The sequence below is a fragment of the Halyomorpha halys genome, unplaced genomic scaffold (assembly GCF_000696795.3).
Source record: "Halyomorpha halys isolate HHAL.00 unplaced genomic scaffold, Hhal_1.1 Scaffold186.1, whole genome shotgun sequence".
Lineage (NCBI taxonomy): Eukaryota > Metazoa > Arthropoda > Insecta > Hemiptera > Pentatomidae > Halyomorpha > Halyomorpha halys.
In genome coordinates, this window is record NW_027116002.1 from 110,052 (window position 1) to 114,751 (window position 4,700).

At 29.4% G+C, this 4,700-nt stretch overlaps 1 long non-coding RNA gene across 1 annotated transcript in view; it reads right to left on the minus strand.

Moving 5' to 3' along the window:
• Nucleotides 1-3,183, minus strand: part of LOC106679244 (uncharacterized) — a 12,989-nt gene extending 9,806 nt beyond the window's left edge. The window contains exon 1 of the long non-coding RNA XR_001342917.2: nucleotides 3,079-3,183. This is a non-coding gene — a long non-coding RNA (uncharacterized lncRNA). The remainder of the gene's footprint in view (nucleotides 1-3,078) is intronic.
• Nucleotides 3,184-4,700: the final 1,517 nt, after the last annotated feature.

Consider the following 4,700-nt stretch of genomic DNA (forward strand, 5'->3'; position numbering starts at 1 on the left):
CCAGTTTTCCACATTTTAGCCTTTCTTTCGACAAAAAATATTCCTGGCAACTTGCCAGGTTTGGGATCGGTATCATTACGATCCTAAGGTCTTCCTTCAATGTAACAAAAATAAAATAAAATATTTATTATATACAGAAAACATAAGTAAACGCATGTAAGTATGTATATACCAAAAAATTACACACTTATTAAATCACATTTTTGGACTAAATGATTTCGATACTGGACCAAACTTATAATTTTGATGAATTTATAAACCTCCAAGTCTAATAGTTTTTATGTCTTATTTTATTGAAGTATTTAAGACATTTCTGAAAAAGTATACAACAAAATTCGGTTTTAATAATTTTTTCACAACCGTCAATGAGTGGTAAATAGTGGGACGGGCTGAATTGATTTCAGGCTATGTTTGGATAACTCAGAAGATCTTTTGTAAACTTATCAATATTCCCAATCTTTCAGTCTTCTCATTATGTCATCCTTAGTTCTGGAGTTTTTCAATTTTTTGTGAAAAATTAGTGCCCTGCATAGTTTTGACGATCTAATGACCAGTGATTGAAAAAAAGAGGTAGAGGACAAACAATATATCGTTCTTCTTTAAACTTCAGCAAAGACGTAAAACTATAAAAAAAAATATCTGTATTTGAAGTGATATTTCATATATAAGAAAAAACAAACGAATAAAACGAAACTATACTTTGTTGTGGGAGAGATCTTCAAGAGATACATAAAAGCTTGGATATCATGACCTGTTTTCTTGAGCACCAGAGTCTGCAAATTTTTTACGTGCGTGTGGGAGGGAATGTCCCGACAGTTTCCCCCATGTATACGTGCTAAGAAAAAGAGTGAAAATTATGGAATGTATAGAAAATGACCTACATTATTTTATTTTTACTGAACATGAATCCATTCTATGTTCAGCTCAAAATGCTCTAGAAAGTGCGTTGTCTATCCAACTAAGTTCTGAAAAAAATCTTACTTTTTTCCTGTAAAAGAAACGATGAATTTCAAGCTATTTGTCAACGATCTCAAAAATATTCATACTATATCTTTATGTTTTATTTTAATGTTAGATATTCATAATAGAGATTTCTTTAAGATGCTAGCGTTGTACATGTTTAAAATATATGTACATGTATAAAATATGTTGTATATGTTAAAAAAAAAGAAGCAAATATCGCATGCAGGACTTGATCTACTAACAGAAAGTAACTTCAGGTCTGTTCAGTGATTATTAAAACAAAATATAGCTAATATTTATCCATATTATCAATCATTACTTTAAAGTTTGCAATAAAATCCTGCTAATGTAAGTATAACCAATTTTTCAAGTGGTTTTCTTTTTTATTATGCATTGAGAGCACTTTCAAATTTTCAATAATACTTTTTTAAACCTAAAATAGCTTCAAAAGCAGAAAGTTTCTATCTTACATCAATGTATCAATTTTGTCACTTTTCACTTAATAATTAGGAAAAGATAAATTGTGCATAGCATAGCAGTGGTTTAAGAAAATAGGAAGAAGTAAAATATTTGTCCAAACCTGTGGTAGAGTATAACTTATTCCCTCGTCGGCATTCTGAAGCTTGTGATCTATTTGCTTTAAATTTTACTTTCAGCTAGTTCAGTCTTGTTTCTAACTGAATCCATCATTTAATCATACTATCATACTATTAGTATTTTTGATTTGTACACCTAGTCTTCCAAGAACTAAAACTTTATTTCCACTCCCATTAAACAGCTGGAACAAATCAATCAAGTAATCTCAAAACTGTACAATAAATGTTGTGGAACAAATAAGGACAAATTCCAGAAAAAATTGTTCGTAATTTCGTTTTTGTTTATGAATGATTGATAAAAATGTAGTGTTTATTTTAAAAGTTAATTAAAAAATTTTTTTCAGAATTTATAATTAATGTGTATCAGCGACACATCTTTCTGCTGGTCTATTCTGTAATTACTACATTACGATATGACATAATGAACCTATCTGCCGCAACGTGAATTACTACAGATATCGTATATTATGTAGTTTCTGTAGGACTTACAAATTCCTCCGCGACAGTAGGAGTTTCCCTACAGAGTGAAATTCCCTTCCTACAAGAACCTACGGCTAGTTTCTGTAGGACTTACAAACCCCTTCGCGACTGTAGGCTAGTTCCCTACAGAGTGAAGTTTCCTTCTTGCAGGCACCTACGGCTTGGTCCCGTAAGACACATCCTGTCAATTCATCTTCTAGCTTCCTAACCAAATAAACACACATTGTCAAGGCCTTCTGGTATAGAGTATGTCACAACTACATTTAGTGTCAGAACCATCTAATCTTACACAACCTTATTATGTTTCTCTAATCTAACACAACTATTGTTATGTGTTGTTACTCGCCAAATGTTATGATGGAAATGTGAAAATTTATTGGATTTTGTAAAAACATGAGACTGAATGGAGTAAAAATAATTGGATGTTTTAATTCTTAAAATAGTTATAAGTACTTCCTGAATTATTTTGATTAGAAATAAAAACATCTATGATTAACTTTCGTTGCTATTGTTCATTTCAATAGAGGTATGGATATCACTACTTTTTTTTTGTCATAACTAATCATAGCAATAGGATCTGTGTTTCTTAGATTTCGAGTATTTATTTATACGTATATTCTGAATCATACATGTCCAAAAAATATATGTATTATGAATATTAGCATTTATTCTAATGAAACTGGTATGACATAATAAGAATGTTTAAAACTCATCATATCCATTCTAAGAGTATGAAACTATTTCTTAATAATATAACGAATCAATAATTAATTCAATTTTATTTTGGCTTCCTCACTACTAAATGAAGAGAAATGAAAAATGCCTTGGATTCATTCAGTATATAAAAAATATTTATATATTTGGTATATACTGATATATACAGGATACATGATGCTGGTAGCAACACTTGATTTGAATTATTATTTGGATCAGTCAACTATTTATTATTTATTAAAAAAATATATATATTTTTTAATTTAACATTACATTATGTTATGTATATAGACAAATCTGGCACAGTGTGCTCAATTTTACTTACCATTCTCCTTGAGTTTGAGTCCTTTTGAGATTTATCTTCGCTTGAAATTGAATGGTCCTTCTTCTTTATTAATGATGGTAATTCTTTCCCCTTCCTAGGTTAAGCAACAAAACTATTATTGTGTTTAGTGTTCCCATGATAGTTATGGCAACTAGTTCTGACTACCTTTATAACTACCACGGAAACACAAAAAAATATTTTAGCGGTTTTTTTCTTAACATATAAGTAAAAACAGAGTCAGGAGAAGGATTGTAGAAACAAAAATTCTTATTTACTCCTTTAGTTAACGATCAAATCATTTCATAATTGGTAGTTATCCATTGTTTATGACTAATTACAATAAGATATGATCAATTATTTTGAATCAACAAAATTTATTGTAGTTTAAAGGATGTTCACACTGGTGGTTCAAATTCAGTATTTAGCCATATCAGACTATTTCAATCAGAATAAAACCCATTTAATATTAAATTCCACTTTGATGTACACTTTAAATACAAATGTAAAATTTGTAAAATCAACGATATAAAGCTGGTACTTTCGGGCAAATGAGTCGGTTCGAGCAAAATAATTGCTGTAACGTCCCAGGCAAATACCTGCTCTAAATACGAAATTTCAGAATCGTAAAAATTTTAATTTTTGAACTAGGCTGTTAACACAGACAATTTTGCGGGAGGTTATTTGGATCCCAGGAACTTGAAATGTGCATTACCGTCGGATACTCTTATTCCAAGTTTTGTATAATCCAAATACTTTCCCTTAGCATAGATTTCATATAAAAGTATACATCTTATTAATAAATAAGCATTTTCCATGAAACCGTTGCTAGTGAATGTTACATAAGAGCCGTGTATTTTGATAATGGCCCAAGTCCATTTATACTTAAATGAGTCATAATGCTTAAGTGTATCTGAAGGTGTTAAATTTATAGTTCCTATTAAAATGTTGGTAATTATTAAGTGAATAGTGTGTTTTCTTACCAAGAATAGAGTTAGGCCACTTTCAAAATTAACAACCAGATTCGTTATAAAATTTGAAGGAGCCCAAGTCCACTCAAAATAATTTAAGATATTTCAAATTAAACAAAGAAATACCCATTTTATTTTACATATCTTTATAATACTTCAAAAAACATAAATAATGCAATTCAAAACATTTTTTAACTACATAACAAAACAATTTACTGCTTATCTACATTTCGTGTGTGAAAGGGATTTGAAAAAATAATGATGTTCCGGTGATATATATCATAATAGGTCAATTATGTCCTTGAGTTTTGCTGTTGTGATTTGTCTAATATTTTTAGACAGTTGTATAAATATCGTATTTTTGAACTTTCTTGTTGATATAAAATCTTCTTGTCTCATTCCATGTACAATAAACTTAATACCTTTCCGACACTTTTTGATAATATTGTAATAATCTCTCTCTAATATTTTTTTTTGTCATTTCTACTACGCCAAAATCTCTATCATTTGGTAAAAACGTATGTCCTGATATTAAAAAATTGTTATCTATGATTTCCACATTATTAATAATAGTTTTGACGATTTTTAGCCTCACTAAACATATCTTTATTTGAGTATAAATAGATTTAGGCCACTTTCAAAATAAGCGGCTGA